Genomic DNA, 21,954 nt, shown 5'->3' on the forward strand with positions numbered 1-21,954 from the left:
ATAACATTTCTAGCTCTATAGTTTTTATCTCACCCTTAATTATTTACTTTTATTTATTGATTTGTTTGATTGCTTGAGTGATCTGACATTTCCTGTGGTATTGGTTTATCTATATTATATACTTATATTATATACTATATTATATACTTGATTATTGAAATTATTTTCTTTCATAGTAGTGATTGAGTGATCAATGGCTGAGATTTAATATTATCTATTGTGTTTTATTTAATTCTTTTTCAAAACTATAAGGATTGTTGTCATTTGTAAAGTAATTAAATTTTTAAGAATAAATTAAAATATTGTCTTATTTTATTTTATGTTTGAGGTAGATAAGAGTATCGTTGCCAGATTAGGTTAATTTTAGTAAATTTAGTATAAAAATTAACTGCATTCTCAGTATATCTAAGTGCCAGCCTGGTGATGAATGTCTTTACTAAACTTTGGGGAAACTCTCCTATTTGCAACAGACATATATCATTAAGATTAATTGAAATTATAGTTATTGTTCTAGAAACAGCTTCAAATGGTGATTCTTTCTCACTTGATAGGATTTTTTTTTTATTTTGGGTACTATAGGCAGGGTTTTTACGCCTATTCAAGAGGATTTTGGTTTTGTCTGTCTGCTGTATGCAAGTTTTTAGAACCACACTGGACTTGCGTGACGTAAAGAAAAGAAAAATCAAACCAGATATAATATTATATTGTAAAAATATAAAAATTATGTAAAAAATCCTTTGGAAGTACTCAAGAACAAAACAAAACAGAAGAACAGAACAAACAGAAAAGTAGAAAAAAAGAAAACATAAGAAAAAAGCCAGCTTGTGGCAACAAAATCGAAAAGATGACTCAGAAAGTTGGCAGCCTTAGCGGAGGTCTTTGCCGAAATACCTTCTTTGCTTTCGTCATTCAACGGCTGAAAATTATCTGTTTATTCTTTATCAATTATCTTTGTTTGTTTGTCCTTTTGTTCATTTCTATGTTTTCTGTTTTTCATTCAGACTTTCCGTTCTTTTTGCTCAGAGAACCATCCGCCCCTGTGGCTTTCTCGGATCTCACAATTGTTAGGAATTTACATATATAAAAAAAAAAATGATGTCAATTAAAGAAGGAAACTTACACTGAGATGGATCCCCCCTTACATTTATATTGATTTGACTTAAATTCGATTCGACTTTGAATTTTGATTCGACTTTGATTCGACTTGGTAATCGACTTATCCATCTAAAATAGATAATAAAAACAGAGAGTCTTACTAAAATTTCTAATTCTAATTTTTACCGTAAAAAGGATACGTTTCGATTTTTAGTAAGAATCCCCCCCCCCTTCTGCCCGGCCTGGCTTGGTCGTTTTTTCCGTCACTCTTTGATGGGTTTTTTTTCCTGGAAATTTATAAAAAATCTAATGTTTTTAACGTTACAAGAAAGCGATTTCTCTATATTCCATCAATGAATTTATTGTCTTCTATTAGATTATTTTTGCAAGTTTGTTTCTGTGTTCAGTTTCGTATATATGTAAAAAAATCTTTTGATATATTGGCATTTTGCCTTACTTTTATTATAATTCTCCTTTTTTATAAACTAACTTCCTGAAAAGCGATTATGTTTATATTACTTATTAAAATTTATTTGAATTTATATCTGCTATTATCGTGTAAAATATACGTGGTTAGGTTTTCTATGATTGTTATAAGAGTAGCCATATTATTGTTAGTTCATTGAAAAAATAAGTTGACTATCATATTGTGTGTAATGTTGAATTGGTTTGAATCCAATAAAATATTCTCATGTTGACTGAACTGTTTAGTTTTATGTTGAGGGATTTGCTTTAATGGTTAAACTACTTTTAATGGCTAAAGAATTTCAACAAACTTGCATATGAAACCAACGATGATCCTGAAGAAGAAGTGAAAAATGGTGAGTTTAGTTTGAAATTTGATAAAATTAAGTTATTTTAAAATAAAATTAATATTTAATTTTTATTAAATTAAACCAAATCAAAAATTGAAGTATTTAAAATGAAATTAGATTTATCTAATTAAACTTAAAATTGGACATTAAAAAATTAATATTCAACGTGATTAAAATAAAATCAAAAACTAAAATTACACTACTGAGAAACGCTTATATTTAATACGGTTTTGCAATTCTGGAAAAAATATATAATCTACTAAGTACATTAAAAATATTCCGAGGCCACGCTGGATTATTATCGCCGTCGTAATTTTTTCCCAGGGTAGTGGAATAAGTGCTACCAGGGGCTTTATTTTGACCAGAATTTAAATAGGGGACGTTACTAATTTGAATAATTTTAATTTCCTTTAAATTCTTGCCCATTCCCCCACCCCTTGTTGGTGTCTATACACTGGCTAAAAATTTTCATAAAACAGAATCTGAAGAAAATTTTTAGTCAGTACCAAGTTTTAGTTAGTTGTCGTCAAATTTAGTTAGTTGTCGTCATGTTTGTTATGACGATGACGTCATTAAAGGTATTTAAGACATTCGTTCACGGAAAAATTTTTAATTGTAAAATGACTGAAGAACCTACAATGGCAACAGCCGAGGAAGCTGCTCAAAGAGTCTATGCCAAAAAACTTGCTGCTGTTAGAGAAAGTAAGAAAAGAAAGCGTGCCGAGGAATCACAAGAACAGCAAGAAAACAGGCTTGCGGCTGATAGAGACGTAAGAACAGAAAGCGTGCCGAGGAACTACCAGAGCAATGCGAAACCAGACTTGCTGCTAAAAGAGAAAGTGAGAAAAGAAGGGTTGCCGAGGAATCACAAGGACAGCAAGAAAACAGGCTTGCGGCTGATAGAGAAAGTAAGAAAAGAAAGCGTGCCGAGGAATCACAACAACAGCGTGAAATTAGGCTTGCGTCTCAAAGAGAAATCACCAAAAGAAAGCGTGCCGAGGAATCACAAGAGCAACCTTGGTCAGTGCGATGCTGGATGTACTCAGTGGAATGGCAAAAACGAGGATTGCCACACGCACATATACTAATCTGGCTACATTATAAAATTACTTCTAACGAAATGGATGATGTGATTTCTGCTGAAATACCTGATGAAAATGTCGATAAGGGGTTATATGATATTGTTGTAAAAAATATGATACATGGACCTTGCAGTGCACTGAACGAAAATTCACCATGCATGGCCAAAGGAAGGTGCACAAAGCAATATCCTCGACTTTTAGTACCCAACACAATTGTGTTCCATCAGACTATGTCTAATATTTGTCCCTACTGCAAGGCCTTGAAATTTAATGGTGAAACAATGGGAGTGTGTTGCGCCTCAGGGAAAGTTAAACTTCCTCTACTGGCTGCACCCCCAGAGCCATTGAAGACTTTGCTTACTGGAACTACGTCAGAATCTAAGCGTTTTTTATCAAACATCAGAAAATATAACTAATGTTTCCAAATGACTTCGTTTGGTGCCCAAATCGAAAATCAAGATCAATTTATGTCTACTTTCAAAGTAAAAGGGCAAATTTATCATAGAGCAGGGTCTCTTCTACCATTCTCAGGCGAGAATGATAAATTTTTACAATTGTACTTCATCAGTGATAGAAATTCTGAATTGAATACACGTTGCGAAATTTCTCCCAACGTTGAAAGGACAATCGTTTCCCAATTGCAATATCTTTTCCACGAAAATAATAATTTAGTGTGTCTGTTCAAGACAGCCATCGATTTGATGCCTACTGATACGCATAAAATTGTTATTTCCACTGACAAAACGCCTCCTGGCCAATATGTGCGTAGATACAATGCTCCAACCATCGACGAAGTGGCAATCGTTATGGTCGGTGATCAGTTTTTACCTCGAGATATTATTCTTCATAAGCGAAACGCTCAATTGGTAAGAATTGCTGAAACCCATCGATGCTACGATGCCCTACAATATCCTATCATTTTTTAGGATGGAGCCGACGGCTATCACTTTAATATTAGATTGATGAATCCAGCCACTAACAAAGAAATGAATAAGATATGCAGTGCAATGCATTATTATTCCTATAGACTAATGATTCGGCAGGATGAAGACAATTATATTTTAAAATGCCGTCAATTGTTTCACCAATACGTCGTTGATATGTATGCAAAAATTGAATCAGAAAGTTTGCTATATATCCGTCTGAATCAGACCAAGCTCCGCTCTGAACAATACATTCATTTACGAGATGCAGTGCGTCTGTTTTGAAACAGACGCACTAAATTATTATTTTCGTGGAAAAGATGTTGCAATTGGAAACGATTGTCCTTTCAACGTTGGGACAAATTTCGCAACGTGTATTAAATTCAGAATTTCTATCACTGATGAAGTACAATTGTAAAAATTTATGATTCTCGCCTGAGAATGGTAGAAGGGACCCTGCTCTATGATAAATTTGCCCTTTTACTTTGAAAGTTTGCATAAATTGATCTTGATTTTCGATTTGGGTACCAAACGACGTCATTTCGAAAAATGAGTTATATTTTTTGATATTTGATAAAAAATGCTTAGATTCTGACGTAGTTCCAGTAAGCAAAGTCTTCAATGGCTCTGGGGGTGCATCCAGTAGAGGAAGTTTAAATTTCCCTGAGGCGAGACATATTCCCATTGTTTCACCATTAAATTTCAAGGCCATCAAAACAGCCATCGATTTGATGCCTATTGATACGCATAAAATTGTTATTTCCGCTGACAAAACGCCTCCTGGCCAACATGTGCGTAGATACAATGCTCCAACTATCAACGAAGTGGCATTATGGTTGGTGATCTGTTTTTACCTCGAGATATTATTCTTCATAAGTGAAACGCTCAGTTGGTAAGAATTGCTGAAACTCATCGATGCTACGATGCCCTACCATTCTCAGGCGAGAATCATAAATTTTTACAATTGTGCTTCATCAGTGATAGAAATTCTGAATTGAATACACGTTGCGAAATTTGTCCCAACGTTGAAAGGACAATCGTTTAACAATTGCAACATCTTTTCAACGAAAATAATAATTTAGTGCGTCTGTTCAAAACAGCCATCAATTCATATGATGCATGTTCAAGAGTCGGTAAACCAGACAATCTATTTATATGCACAGACAATGGGACAGCGAAGAATATTGTATATTCGCAAGTTTTACGTAGTTAAAAACATATATATATATATATATATATATATATATATATATATATATATATATATATATATATATCTATATTCACAGGTGGGACACAGGGACACAACTACAATGGCGCGTAACTAATATGGTGCGTAACGACTTACGCGTACGGGGGGCCATGGGAGTGGGCGCGAAGCGCCCCCACCATCAGATGTTGGTGTGGCGCTAGGTTCAAGGTGTACCCCGGTCACAGATAGTACGTTTCTATTGGTCGAACACACTAGCCCGAGAGATCACGTAAGTGTTTGTACACTACTTTGCCATCCTTCCTTGTGGCTCATCAGCTCATCAGCTGATTTGTAGCTATTTGTATACAAATTTTGCATTCATTTATTCAGCTGTTTGTATACAAGTAGGTGAATCAGCTATTTGTAGCTCATCAGATTTGGCGTCAATAAATGACTTGAGATTCTTATAAGTCAGCTTAATCCTCTTGCCACTGAGATGTCGATAGGTCTTCATATCCCCCTGCAGTCTGGCCTGCCGTAGGAGTACAATGACATCCACAGCCACCTGTGGTCACCAAGGCTTTTGACCTAAAATTGCTAGGCAAGAGTTATTCTCACTGCGTCGGTGAATCAAGTTTTGAACGAGTCCCACATGGCTTCAATATCCGAAATCCAGGAGAGGCTTTCAAAACTGTTTTTAATCAACTGCGTACCGCTTTTTGATCGAAGGAGTATCAAGACGACGGAGATTTAGTGTTGCTATGCGCTTGAGAACCTTCTGTAATTTCAACTTACGGAAGATTTCAATCGCCGAGAGATGATGACATAATCATTCATTTTCTTCGTGACCCCGTCGTCATTATATCAAGTATACTGCTAAATTCGAGGTCTATCAGTATACTTGGTATAGTATTGACGGCGTCATAAAGGATTTGTGACGCAATTGCGATTTGTGATTTGATTTGTGACCCAATCACAAATCATTGGAATTGGATCTCTTTTAAAAATTAAGTGTGAATAAGTCTGGGGACTCACTGTGACTAAGTGAATGAAAATTTATCTTTTACTCGCAGGAAAAAAGATCTTAATATCCATGAGTTTATCTTTGGCATTCGTAATCGTTTTGCAAGAGCTGAAGGGTTTTGTCTTGTTTTTCTTAGTCCATTGATTTTAGCTTATAGTCAGAAATTTAGAAAGTGGCGAGAATTGGGCCTTTAGAAAGACTTTAAAGGCTACTTTAGATAGTAGCCTCTGTGGATTCTACATAAAATGCGAATCTTAGGCCGGATTAATGAATGTTTAATGAATTTTGGATTAATGGATTAATGAATTTAATGAATTAAAGTGGCGAAACCCTATATAGGCCAGTGTATTCTCCTGATGAGCCCTTGTGTTGGGTGTTGCCTCTGAATTATTTGTCTATATTGTTTTTACTATTGTTTGGTAAATGACGACTTATACTTATTGACGACATGACTGCCTGTCCATGGATTATTCTTTATGGTTGATTGTGTATGGCTATGCTGTTTGACCTATGTGATTGTATGGATGAGTAAGGGTTAAGGACTCATTCAAGTGCTGGTCTATATTAATCACTAATTTAGGAAAACAGTCTTCCTTTTCTCCTTCTGTCTCTCTTTTTTTTTTTTTTTTTTTTTTTTTTTTTTTTTTTTTTTCTTTTTTTTCTTTTTTTTTGTGTTTGTGCTGTTGCATTGGTGATTTCTCTTTTCATCATTATATTGAAGTAAACTATTCATAATTCTTGCCTGGGGCCAGAAAACTAATTTTCACTACTAATTAAGTCAGAGCCTAGATTGCAAGAGTTTCAGTGGAGTCTTACAGACTATATTGGAGACGACTGTCTGAAGTAATTCAGTCGATTCTTTTTTTCTATTGGGCAGTGTTTCTGCTTTCGACTTAAAAGTTTGGCACTAGGAGGCAGGGAGGCACACTCCAATTTCAGTTCGAAGTTGGACCAAAATTGAAAGCGATTAATTTTTATTGGGAAAATGCAGATTGTCTCTACAAGGAAATTTTCTGCAGGAGAATCTATTTATCGGGGAACATGAATTTCCAGGAAAAATTTCCACGGAAGGGAAATTTTCAGTATGAGTAAAAAATTTCAGAGAATTTTCACCACCTTTACGTTACCACTTTCATGGACAATTTGTCAAAGGGGAGCTGTAACTGTCTTTTCAGCGAAAAAATTCGCATTTATTTCTTTAGCATTCTTTTTTTTAGCATTCTTCCAAAATTGTGTAAAATATCTTCGTGAACGTACGAAGTGTAGAATCAACTAGGCATTGGAGGAATGCAAAAACCGTCCCCCATCTGTATTCTGGCTATGTTAATAGTTCTTTCTTTAAAAAAAAATCAAGAATACTTTAAGGTTCAAAAAATAACTTTGCATATTAGGGGGGTAGGTGTTAGGTGCGATGAACTTCCAAGGGTTGAGGAAACGACAACCCTCCCCCATCTATAACTCTTTTAAGCACATGAATGTACATTTCAAATCTTTCCACAAAAATAGGAGAGCTGCCGCACCCCCATCGGCCATTCTTAAAGCATAGTCTATATACATATTAATTCAAATATAGGACGGTTATAAGTTATATAGGAAGGTTATAACGGTTAAAGTAAACTGCTGCTTTTCATTTCAATCGACGTATTCATTTCTTTCAACCTCAGCATTTTTTGGGATGCTGTAAAAATGGATTCTGTCGCCATTGGCAGGTCTATAGTAATCTTCATCGTGTTTTTTTCCTGTAGGTTTTTTTTGTACATAACTTCAAAAATAAGCTAAAAAACGGCGAGACAGACTTTTTCCTTAAAAAAAAAGAAACTAAAAATTAACACTCATGTTCTTCCAGACTATTTATTAAAAGTAAAATAACAAAAGAAAATCTTTTGAGTTAAATGCGCCATATAAGATTATCAGCTCTTAAATATCAATTGATGACGTCATTGATTGCTATTTGTCTTAAATCCAAATTAAATGATAAATAAATTACAGAAAATGGTCTCTATATTAGTTTTTTCCAATTTCTTTATTATTCTTGAATTGTTTAAACTCAGATTTTGTGAGTTCGTCTTAGGTTACTAACTCTTCTAGGAGTTAGGAGTTAGACTGTGTTTTGATCTTTTCTTCAATATAAAACGTTTTTCCGATTGCTAGAAGTAAAGGGCGGTCGTCTCAATTAGTGGTTGATTTAAATCTAATTTGGGTTTCGTCTTTTTGATTTTTCTCGTCCCTCAGACTTTCTTCTTTACAATTTATTTTAATCTTTTTCATAGCAAGGATTTTCTTTTGATTTTTTAAAAGCTTGAATTTTTATAAAGGTTCTTTTCGTGTTTCTTGAAAACAAAGATGAAGAAAGATTTTATTTTGCCTCTACTGCCATCTTTTTCGATATTTTTAAATGAATATACACAAACACACAATCAAATGGCAACCATGATTATTGGTTAGTTTTATTTTAATTTCGGCTATGTCTTTTTTATTTTTACCATCCCTCAGTTTTTATTTTATTTTCGGTATTTATTTTCGGTACGAAGAAATCACCATTTCTATTAGTCTACTTTTACTACTACTACACGTACTACTACTACCCCAATAAACGGTTACATTTTTTTAGGATATGATTAACTGCACAAGTTTCCTGTATACGATACCTATTTTGATTGTCGTTCTATAACGTAACAGAAAAATAGTATACTAAAAATCACATAGGCAGAGCCGTTCATGGTAGAGGGGCAATCGGGTCAACTGCGTAAGGCACCACATTCGGGGGGAGCGTGGCCGGGGCTACCCACTTTCATTCGGGTTTTTCTGCTTATATTTGAGTCGGGAAGGGCGCTGTAAATAATTTTCCCTCGGATATTCTCAACCCTAGAAATGACTCTAACAATTAACATGCAAATGGGGATAAATCCATTTTTTTAAATAGTGACAACACGAAGCAAAGTCTAAATATTTCCATCACATATACAGCAATCGTTACCAGTAGAAATTTTAAAGTATTAAAATTGAAACTAGCACCTTTATACGAAAACAAAATTATTAATTTTTGGGCATGCAGAAAATAATGAACTTCCAGGTTACTCACTACTTTTTTTCGGCGAGAGTTCAATGACAAAGTTCATTTAAAATCGTGATGTAAATTTCGATACATACAAAACTTTTATTTACTTTTTGTAACTTTTTGATGCTTGAGGAGTGCAGACTTTGGCATCTCATTTTCTATTTCATTTTTGAGTAATTCTTGTTATACAACAACAAAAATACTAAACACCTTGCGATGGCGTACTGGACAAGGCCCCACCTTCTAAGTGAAGGTTCACAGGCTCAATCCCACGAGTCGCAAGGAACAATCCACAATTAGGAACTGACTTTTTTCCGAACGTTTTCCAGATTTTGGAGCCAAATCTTCATTTCCTCACTAGTTCTTTTTTGGAGAATTGAACTTATGCCGTGACGTCTGTAATACAGCCCCAGAAGCTTTGAAACCTTCTTTGACTTTATTCAAAAGATTGTCAATAGATTCTAGAATGGCGTAGCCTTTCTTCCTTTCAAAGTAATAAAGGGCTGTAATGGAGGCCACAGTAGAAATTAAACATATAGTGATGTTTTTCATCTTTAATGAACAAAATTAAATACTTTTACAAGAAGAGGTCATTCTAATGCCTCTTTCTTCTAATTCCTTGTAAAAGCTAATTTCTTTCAAATACCGGTTCTGTTGAATTTTTATTGGCAATCTATTTTTTGTATTACAATTTTGTTATCATTGTCATTGTCTGTATTACAATGACGACCGGGACAGAGGGAATATAAATGACGACCGCGACATTCAAAGAGAAATTACAGATTGGGACACCGGGACACAAATGACGACCGGGACACAGGGAAACAACAACAACGGGCACGCCGGGGGGCACAGGGGGATATATAAATGACGACAGGGACACGGAAAATGTTCGATTAGCAATCACCATCAACAAAGCTCAAGGGCAATCATTAGAATAATGAGGTATATATTTGAATACAGATTGTTTTTCCCATGGACAGTAATATGTTGCATGTTCAAAATTCGGTAAACCTGACAATATATTTATATGCACAGACAATGGGACAGCCAAGAATGTTGTACATTCGCAAGTTTTACGTAGTTAGAAATATATATATTTCTATCTATATTCACAGGTGGGACACAGGGACGCAACTACAATGGCGCGTAACTAATATGGCGCGTAACGACTTGCGCGAGCGGAGGGGCTGAGGGGGCACGAAGCACCCCCACCAACAAGGTTATATATATATATATATATATATATATTATCTCTTGAAGCCGCAAGCCTGTTTTCATGTTTCTCTTGTGATTCCTCGACACGCCTTCGTTGACGTGAATTGCACATTCATAATCTGGCCCTTTCTCTTTGAACCGCAAGCCTGGTTTCTCTTTTTGGTAACATTCTATATTTTCAATATTTTTCAATTTGTCAATGTACATTCTAACATTGACAGTTGGAAAAATCTTCAAGTGCCAAGCATGCTAAAGCTCAACAATTTATAATAAACCCCAAAATTTTAAGTATATGTTTTAAGGTTTTCGAAATACTTTAATCTATTTTCAAAATATTTTTTCTTCTTTATTTTCCAGATGTATATACAACTTACACACAAAATACATACAACTTATTTTTATATATATAGAAGATGTAATCTGGCGTAACCGAGATAGTGTAACAGACATAATAGACATACAATTTATATATATCTATCTATATTCACAGGTGGGACACAGGGACACAACTACAATGGCGCGTAACCAATATGGCATGTAACGACTTACGCGCTCGGGGGGGGGGGGGGGCTTGGGGGGAGGGGTGCGAAGCGCCCCCACCAACTAGGTGTTGGGGTTGTCATTAATAAAGAAGAAAAAACAAAAAAATAATAAAAATTATACATACAAAAATAATACAAAAAAAAGAAGAAACTAAAAAAATAAAAAAGAAAAACTAAAATAACAGAAAAACTGAAAAAACATCAAAAATCTAAAAAGAAAAAAAGATTGGAGGGATCGGGATGAAACTTGGTGGGAAAAATAAGCAGAAGTCTTAGATACGTGATTTTCATAATTGAACGGATTTGCTCTATTGGGGGGGGGGGTGAATTCTGAAAAATTAGAAAAAATGGCGTATTTTTAATTTACGAAGGAGTGATCGGATCTTCATGAAACTTCATATTTAGAAGGAACGCTTAACTCAGATCTCTTATTTTAAATCTCAACCGGATCCAGCGTAACTGGGGGGGGAGGGAGGGGCAGTTGGGGGGACCGGAAATCATAGAAAACACTTAAAGCGGTGAGACCAGGATGAAACTGGATGGAAGAATATAAACCTATCTAAGATACGTGACTGACATAACCGGACCAGATCTCCTCTCTTTGGTGGAGTTGGGGGGGGGGTAATTTTGAACATTGAGGTATTTGTAACTTACGAAAGGGTGACCAGATTTTAATGAAATTTGATATTTAGAAGGATCTTTTGCTTTAAAGCTCTAATTTCAAATTCCGACCAGATCCTGTGACATTGGGGGGAGTTGGAGGGGAAACCCGGAATTCTTGAAATGAAAGGAGTTTTGATTTGTTGATTATAAACACGTTTTTAGTGCTAGTCTTGCTTTTTTGGCAGCTGATCTCAAAAGTCTATTTGTGACTGGTTCTTTGTTAATATCTACTGTTATTTTTCATATTTTGTAAGATCATTTTTAATTTAATTTGTGTATAGAGCGTTTAGTGAAAATTCTCCCAAGTCCCTATTTAAGGAAATATTATTATCTTATTCTGATTTCAATTGCTTCTAGAATTATCTACTTTATATCCAGGTATTGCTAATAAGGGTGGATTCTTCAAATAGTATTTTGTGGCTAGGATATACAAATACATGGCTGCTGAATTGCCTCGTTTCCTCTCACTTTGTTTATTATTCCTGGTTGAACCTCGCTGAAGTAAGGGCACTGGGTCTCTTTGAAAAAAAAAACACAAACAAATAATGCAACTAAACATTATTATCACAATGTTGCAAATAAGACATTAGAGCAACATTAAAAATAACAAATAAGACAATAAAGCAACATTAAAAATAACAATACGAGTAACTCAATACATAAACATTACAAATAAGACAACAAACAATACAACTAAGGCTATTAAGAAAAAAAATAGTGTAACTAAGCACCCTTAAAGCAGCATTAAAAATAAGACAATAACTCAATATTACAAATAACATTAAAAACATTAATTATGGCTCAATACAGAAACATTACAAATAAGACAACTCAGACAACAAATAATACAACTAATCACTAATACCGCAATGTTACAAAAAAGACAATAAAGCAACATTAAAATTAATATTACGAATAACTCGATAAATAAATATTACAAATAAGGCAACAAACAATACAACTAAGACAACTAATACAACAAATAATGCAACTAGGCACAATTACAGCAATATTACGAATAACATTAAAAACAACATTACGAATAACATTAAAAACAACATTGCGAATAACTCAATACAACAAAATTACAAATAAGACGATTAAGAAAGCAAACAGTACAACCAAGACTGCTACAATCCACAATTAGGTATTAGGAACTGACTTTTTTCCGACCGTTTTCAAGATTTTGCAACCAAATCTCCATTTCCTCACTTGTCTTTTTTTCATGTTCTGTCTCTTTTTTAATTCTTCAATGACAGCATCCATGCCTTTCTTGAATTTAAATAATTGACTTTCCTGGTATTTGAAATTTTGGGAGTACGGCCAGAAAGGGGGACGGTTGGTGGTTCTTGTGGAGTATATGTTTGGGGAGGTTTAGTTGGAGATTGGTCTGGTAGCCATGCTGGTTTGGTATCCTGAGTATAAACTTGAGTGTAAACTTGACTTCTTGTTTTTGAAGATATTTTTGATTATAAATTTCCTCCATCAGTGTTTACCTTTTTTACCTCTAATATTTTGTAACCAACGTTAAAAAAAAATTTTGGCCTTTGAGTATGACTGCTCATTTGGAACTTCAGAAGCTGATGGACGAGAAGAGGGTGAAATAGGAGTAGGAAAGGTAGTAGGAGGAGGAACACATAGAACAGGAAGACATGGAGGATCTGACAGAGTGAGTGCAGGAGAACAGGTTGAAATAAAATCAGGTAAAGGAGGAGATGGAGGATTTGAAAGAGCTTGAGCAGGAGAAGAGGTTGAAATAAGATCAGGTAAAGGAGGAGGAATTGGTATGCGAAAAAGAGGAGGAGATGGAGTAACTAAAAAGGCAGATGCAGGTTTGTGCGAATTTTGTCGCTTTGAAGCATCAACAGTTTCATTTTCCTTTGTTTGCTTGGTATTGAAACCATGTGGATCAATTTGTAGTTCCAAATCTTTTTAAGCCTTGTTTTGCACTTCTTGTTTGCTTTTTTCTTCAACTCTTTCTAGCTCCAAGGATTCATCAGTTTTATAACCTTTTTTGTCACTAATTACTACTTTGACCAAAGTTTCAGCATTTGTCGTTTCGTCTATGATCAGCTGCTTCCTTTTTTCTTTTTCTGTGTCAGGAATTTCTAGGTTTAAGTCTTCTTCAACTCTGTTTTCTCCTAGGGCTGTATCCTCTTTTGGAGAACTGAACTTTATGCCGTGACGGCTGTAATAAAACAGCCCCAGAAGCTTTGAAACCTTCTTTGACTTTATTCAAAAGAACGTCAATAGAATCTAAAATGGCGTATCCTTTCTTCCTTTCAAAGTAATAAAGGGCTGTAATGGAAGCCACAGAAGAAATTAAACAAATAGTGATGTTTTTCATCTTTACTGAATTAATTTAAATACTTTTACAAGAAGAGGTCTAGAAGAGATAATGCCAGAGGAGATAATGCCAAATTAGGAATGTGCAATTTACGTCAACGAAGGCGTGTCGAGGAACTGCCAGAGCAACGCGAAATAAGACTTGCTGCTGAAAGAGAAAGTAAAAAAAGAAGTCGTGTATATACATATATATATATATATATATATATATATATATATATATATATATATATATATATGTATATATATATATATTTATATATATATATATATATATATATATATATATATATATGTATATATATGTATAGAAGAAACAGCCGAGGAAGCTGCTCAAAGAGTTAATGCCAAAAGGCTTGCGGCTAAAGAACGCAAAACCGTGCAGTTAGATGAATATCAACCTGGACAGCGAGAGTCAAAACGTATCAAAACTTAAAATGATAGCGATGATGATTGGGTTTGAGATTTTGAGTTGGATAAGGTCATCAATGCCTAACAGATTTTAGTTAAGAAAACAAAGGTTCGGCGATATGCATTTTATTGTGATGCTGAAAAATAAAGAAGAAAAAGAAAACAGAAAAAAGAGAAAAGGTAAAAAACTAAAAAATAAACTAATAAGAAAAAAACTAAAAAAAAAACTAAAATATAAAAGAATTAAAAAAAGAAAAATCTAAAAAGAAAAAACGTAAAAAATAAAAAAAATAAAAAAGGTAAAAAACTAAAAAGAAAGAAAAACTAAAAAAGCTAAAAAACTAAAAAAAGAAAAAATTAAAAAAAAAACTGGGAATTGCACAAATATTTCAATATATTTTTAACAATAGATTAAAGTAATTCGAAAACCTTAGCATGTTTGGCACGTAAAGATTTTTCAAAGTGTCAGTGTTAGAATGAACATTGACAAATTGAAGAAAACAAATCAATAAAAAGAAGAAACTAAAAAAAGAAAAACTAAAAAAGAAAATAACTAAGAAAAGGGACACAACTACAATGGCGCGTAACTAATATGGCACGTAACGACTTACGCGCGCGGGGGGGCTTGGGGGGGGGGGGCACGACGTGCCCCCATCAACTAGGTGTTGGGTTGGCGCGAAGCGCCACCCCAACAGCTAGTATATTTATATATTAACAGGTGGGCAACTACAATGGCACGTAACGACTTACGCGTGCGGGAAGCTTGGGGGGCGTAAAGCACCCCACACCAGCTAGGTGTTGGGGTGGCGCAAACCACCATCCCAACAGCTAGTGTTGTATATTCGCAAGTTTTACGCAGTTAAAAACATATATATACATCTATCTATATTCACAGGTGGGACACAGGGACACAACTACAATGGCACGTAACTAATATGGCGCATAACGACATACGACTTTGAAACAAATCTGTAGGAATTTCAAAAAACAACCTGAAATTCTTCGAAAAAGGTGTCAGATCAACTTTGAAATTACACCATTAGAACTCTCATTAAGCGCAATAGCTATTGTACGCTTCATGCTTGCTAAATGTCATTACAATACTGAATTTTGGAAAATTGAACTGTGTTTAATTTCACTGTAATTCTTATCTCTTAGAAACAAAATTGTAATACAGAAAATATATTGCCAATAAAAATTCATCAAAACCGGTATTTGAAAGAAATTAGCTCAACTTAGCTTTTTTTTTACAAGGAATTAGAAGAAAGAGGCATTAGAATGGCCTCTTCTTGTAAAAGTATTTAATTTTATTCAGTAAAGATGAAAAATATCACTACATGTTTAATATCTTCTGTGGCCTCCGTTACAGCCCTTTATTTGTACTGTTTGCTTTCTTAATCGCCTTATTTATGATTTTATTGTATTGAGTTATTCGCAAGGCTGTTTTAATGTTATTCGCAATGTTGTTTTTAATATTATGCGTTCCTTGTTCCTTGCGATGCGTTGGATTTAACCGGCGAACCTTCACTTAGAAGGTGGGGCCTTGTCCAGTACACCATCGCAAGGTGTTTGGTATTTTTGTTGTTGTATAACAAGGATAACTAAAAAATGAAATCTATCTATATAAAATTAATTTGTTTATGTGTTATGTCCGTTACACTATGTCTCTTACGCCAGACATATGACGTCTGAAAAATAAAGAATAAAAAGAAAACAAACTAAAATGTAAAAACTGGGAATTGCATAAATATTTCGAAATATTTTGAGAATAGATTAAAGTAATTCGAAAACCTTAAAACAGATACTTAAAATTTGAGGTTTATTATAACTTGTTGAGCTTTAGCAAGCTTAGACCGTAAAGAGGAATTTTTAGTATAGATCTTAGGCCTTCACTTTACGTAAAACTTAGTCGACATCGTTAATCCCGATCGCCCTCACCTTGTCACTCTCCCTTGGGTTTTTCCTATCTCCTCAAACTTGCTTACATCTCCAAGTGCCACTTTTTTGCCATGTGTGGCACTTTTCTATTAAGCCTTTTCGCACCAGACATGGCAAACGTCATGCCACGTATGACTAAATACCAAGATAAAGTATTCAATTGAAGTATGAAGGCAGAACCAGGTCAAGAAAGAGAGAGAAGCAAAAATGCTAAAATACAATTTATTTACTGCTGTCCTTCTGCTGTACATTCTCCCTCCCCCTTCTCCCTTCCCTCTTACCCCTCCCCTCGAAAAAAAACCCAGCTCAGTGGAGTCCCACACCCACCGCTGTATACAACAATTAAAAACGCCTAGAAACAATTAAAAACCCCTAAAGCAAATAAATAAGAGTAAACAAGGAGAATTAATAAAGAAGAAGGAGAAGCAAATAAATAAGAGTAAAAAGGGAGAGTAAATAGAAGTGAAGGAGAGTAAATAAAGAAAAAGGAGAAGCAAATAAATAAGCGTAAATAAGGAGAATGAGTAAGAGTAAAGGAGAGTAAATAAACAAAAAGGAGAAGCAAATAAATAAGAGTAAATAAGGAGAGTAAGTAAGAGTAAAGGAGAATAAATAAACAAAAAGGGGAAGCAATTAAATAAGAGTAAATAGGAGTGAAGGAGAGTAAATAAAGAAAAAGGAGAAGCAAATAAATAAGCGTAAATAAGGAGAATACGTAAGGGTAAAGGAGAGTAAATAAAGAAAATAGAGAAGCAAATAAATAAGAGCAAATAAGGACAATAAGTAAGAGTAAAGGAGAGTAAATAAACAAAAAGGAGAAGCAAATAAATAAGTAAATTATTTTTTAATAAGGAGTTACTAATTATTTAGTAAGGAGAGTAAATTAGGAGAATAAGTAAGAGTAAAAGAGAGTAAATAAACAAAAATGGGGAACAATTAAATAAGAGTAAATAGGTGTAAAGGAGAGTAAATCAAGAAAAAGGAGAAGCAAATAAATAAGAGTAAATAGGAGTAAAGGAGATTAAATAGAGAAAAGGAAGAATCAAATAAATAAGCGTAAATAAGGAGAGTAGTAGGAATAAAGGATAGTAAATAAAGAAAAAGGAGAAGCAAATAAATGAGAGTAAATAAGGAGAGTAAGTAGGAGTAAAGGAGAATAAATAAAGAAGAAGGAAAAGCAAATAAATAAGAGTAAATAGAAGTAAAGGAGAGTAAATAAGGAAAAGGAGAAGCAAATAAATAAGAGTAAATATGGAGAGTAAGTAAGAGTAAAGGAGAGTAAATAAACAAAAAGGAGAAGAAAATAAATTAGAGTAAATAGGACTAAAGGAGATTAAATAAAGAAAAAAGAGAAGCAAATAAATAACAGTAAACAAGGAGAGTAAATAGGAGTAAAGGAGAGTAAATAAAGAAAAAGGAGAAGCAAACAAATGAGAGTAAATAAGTAGAGTAAATAGGAGTAAAGGAGAGTAAATAAAGAAAAAGGAGAAGCAAATAAATAAGAGTAAATAAGGAGAGTAAATAGGAGTAAAGGAGATTCAATAGAGAAAAGGGAGAATCAAATGAATAAGCGTAGGTAAGGAGAGTAATATGAGTAAAGGAGAGTAAATAAATAAAAAGGAGAAGCAAATAAATTAGAGTAAAAGAGTAAATAGGAGTAAAGGAGAATAAATAAAGAAAAAGAAGAAGCATCTTCCTTGTAATTCTTTAGTAAAAATTTTGCTTTAATTTCTTTGGTTTAAAACTGTTGCGCATTTACTTAGAACCAAACAAGTCCATATTCTGCGAGAGAAAGAGAGATTAAGTTATTTTCAATAATGTAATTTTTAGTTATTTTTTTCAGTAATTGATTATAATACATATTTAAATAAAAATTTTCAATTATAAATTGGCTTGGCACCTCTACTACTACTACTTCCACTAACTACCCATTGCAGCACGAAGCTGATGGAGCCAAACACAGCTACGTACACTCTCCTTCCACCCCAATTCATTCAAAACCTCACTCTTTGCTCCCCACGATGATCGGACTTCCTTTCAATCCTTCCTTACGATATGTTCCTGCTCATTCGGGAGCTACCTGCTTTCGTTTGACCCCACTTGGGTGGTCAAAAAGAACAATTTTTTGCAATATATCATCTGCAAAATGTGGCCTATCTGTCTCAGCTCTTCTTTTCTTGCAGCCTGGAAAGTGACCCCCATAAACTATAACTACATAGAAAAAAAACATGTTCCTCGGCATTCTATTCTTGTCATAATTTTTTGTTTTAACATTATTAATCACTTTTTAGTAACATTAATTAGTTAATTAATTCTCTAATAATCTCTTTAATTAATGATATATTAATTGGCCCTAAAAAGTAACTGGATAAAAAAATACATAGAAAATAACATACTTCTCCCGATTCTCGTCATATTTCTTAATGTAATTTAATTAATTAAGTGATTAATTATTAATTGATTTAAATTTTAATAATATCATTAATTAATCATATTAATAATTAAGAAAATATCGTGGCTTTTTAGACGTGGGGATTTCAGTTCACTTATAGAATTATGTCCACTATAAACCCAGCTATAATATCGGATTACTTTATTTATTATTGCAATCAATTGTGCCTTTAATAATTTACTCGTTAATATATTTTTTATTTTATACATATGGCATTTCTAGCTCTATAGTTTTTATCTCACCCTTAATTATTTACTTTTATTTATTGATTTGTTTGATTGCTTGAGTGATCTGACATTTCCTGTGGTATTGGTTTATCTATATTATATACTTATATTATATACTATATTATATACTTGATTATTGAAATTATTTTCTTTCATAGTAGTGATTGAGTGATCAATGGCTGAGATTTAATATTATCTATTGTGTTTTATTTAATTCTTTTTCAAAACTATAAGGATTGTTGTCATTTGTAAAGTAATTAAATTTTTAAGAATAAATTAAAATATTGTCTTATTTTATTTTATGTTTGAGGTAGATAAGAGTATCGTTGCCAGATTAGGTTAATTTTAGTAAATTTAGTATAAAAATTAACTGCATTCTCAGTATATCTAAGTGCCAGCCTGGTGATGAATGTCTTTACTAAACTTTGGGGAAACTCTCCTATTTGCAACAGACATATATCATTAAGATTAATTGAAATTATAGATATTGTTCTAGAAACAGCTTCAAATGGTGATTCTTTCTCACTTGATAGGATTTTTTTTTTTATTTTGGTTACTATAGGCAGGGTTTTTCCGCCTATTCAAGAGGATTTTGGTTTTGTCTGTCTGCTGTATGCAAGTTTTTAGAACCACACTGGACTTGCGTGACGTAAAGAAAAGAAAAATCAAACCAGATATAATATTATATTGTAAAAATATAAAAATTATGTAAAAAATCCTTTGGAAGTACTCAAGAACAAAACAAAACAGAAGAACAGAACAAACAGAAAAGTAGAAAAAAAGAAAACATAAGAAAAAAGCCAGCTTGTGGCAACAAAATCGAAAAGATGACTCAGAAAGTTGGCAGCCTTAGCGGAGGTCTTTGCCGAAATACCTTCTTTGCTTTCGTCATTCAACGGCTGAAAATTATCTGTTTATTCTTTATCAATTATCTTTGTTTGTTTGTCCTTTTGTTCATTTCTATGTTTTCTGTTTTTCATTCAGACTTTCCGTTCTTTTTGCTCAGAGAACCATCCGCCCCTGTGGCTTTCTCGGATCTCACAATTGTTAGGAATTTACATATATAAAAAAAAAATGATGTCAATTAAAGAAGGAAACTTACACTGAGATGGATCCCCCCTTACATTTATATTGATTTGACTTAAATTCGATTCGACTTTGAATTTTGATTCGACTTTGATTCGACTTGGTAATCGACTTATCCATCTAAAATAGATAATAAAAACAGAGAGTCTTACTAAAATTTCTAATTCTAATTTTTACCGTAAAAAGGATACGTTTCGATTTTTAGTAAGAATCCCCCCCCCTTCTGCCCGGCCTGGCTTGGTCGTTTTTTCCGTCACTCTTTGATGGGTTTTTTTTCCTGGAAATTTATAAAAAATCTAATGTTTTTAACGTTACAAGAAAGCGATTTCTCTATATTCCATCAATGAATTTATTGTCTTCTATTAGATTATTTTTGCAAGTTTGTTTCTGTGTTCAGTTTCGTATATATGTAAAAAAATCTTTTGATATATTGGCATTTTGCCTTACTTTTATTATAATTCTCCTTTTTTATAAACTAACTTCCTGAAAAGCGATTATGTTTATATTACTTATTAAAATTTATTTGAATTTATATCTGCTATTATCGTGTAAAATATATGTGGTTAGGTTTTCTATGATTGTTATAAGAGTAGCCATATTATTGTTAGTTCATTGAAAAAATAAGTTGACTATCATATTGTGTGTAATGTTGAATTGGTTTGAATCCAATAAAATATTCTCATGTTGACTGAACTGTTTAGTTTTATGTTGAGGGATTTTTTTAATGGTTAAACTACTTTTAATGGCTAAAGAATTTCAACAAACTTGCATATGAAACCAACGATGATCCTGAAGAAGAAGTGAAAAATGGTGAGTTTAGTTTGAAATTTGATAAAATTAAGTTATTTTAAAATAAAATTAATATTTAATTTTTATTAAATTAAACCAAATCAAAAATTGAAGTATTTAAAATGAAATTAGATTTATCTAATTAAACTTAAAATTGGACATTAAAAAATTAATATTCAACGTGATTAAAATAAAATCAAAAACTAAAATTACACTACTGAGAAACGCTTATATTTAATACGGTTTTGCAATTCTGGAAAAAATATATAATCTACTAAGTACATTAAAAATATTCCGAGGCCACGCTGGATTATTATCGCCGTCGTAATTTTTTCCCAGGGTAGTGGAATAAGTGCTACCAGGGGCTTTATTTTGACCAGAATTTAAATAGGGGACGTTACTAATTTGAATAATTTTAATTTCCTTTAAATTCTTGCCCATTCCCCCACCCCTTGTTGGTGTCTATACACTGGCTAAAAATTTTCATAAAACAGAATCTGAAGAAAATTTTTAGTCAGTACCAAGTTTTAGTTAGTTGTCGTCAAATTTAGTTAGTTGTCGTCATGTTTGTTATGACGATGACGTCATTAAAGGTATTTAAGACATTCGTTCACGGAAAAATTTTTAATTGTAAAATGACTGAAGAACCTACAATGGCAACAGCCGAGGAAGCTGCTCAAAGAGTCTATGCCAAAAAACTTGCTGCTGTTAGAGAAAGTAAGAAAAGAAAGCGTGCCGAGGAATCACAAGAACAGCAAGAAAACAGGCTTGCGGCTGATAGAGACGTAAGAACAGAAAGCGTGCCGAGGAACTACCAGAGCAATGCGAAACCAGACTTGCTGCTAAAAGAGAAAGTGAGAAAAGAAGGGTTGCCGAGGAATCACAAGGACAGCAAGAAAACAGGCTTGCGGCTGATAGAGAAAGTAAGAAAAGAAAGCGTGCCGAGGAATCACAACAACAGCGTGAAATTAGGCTTGCGTCTCAAAGAGAAATCACCAAAAGAAAGCGTGCCGAGGAATCACAAGAGCAACCTTGGTCAGTGCGATGCTGGATGTACTCAGTGGAATGGCAAAAACGAGGATTGCCACACGCA

General features: G+C 33.5%; 1 long non-coding RNA gene across 1 annotated transcript in view; it reads left to right on the plus strand.

Moving 5' to 3' along the window:
- The first annotated feature begins 6,741 nt into the window (after positions 1-6,741).
- The window catches only part of LOC136035192 (uncharacterized), a 181,436-nt gene continuing 166,223 nt past the window's right edge, over positions 6,742-21,954 (plus strand). Inside the window, exon 1 of the long non-coding RNA XR_010619359.1 lies at positions 6,742-6,802. This is a non-coding gene — a long non-coding RNA (uncharacterized LOC136035192). The remainder of the gene's footprint in view (positions 6,803-21,954) is intronic.

This window comes from Artemia franciscana, chromosome 14, assembly GCF_032884065.1.
Source record: "Artemia franciscana chromosome 14, ASM3288406v1, whole genome shotgun sequence".
Classification (NCBI taxonomy): Eukaryota; Metazoa; Arthropoda; class Branchiopoda; order Anostraca; family Artemiidae; genus Artemia; species Artemia franciscana.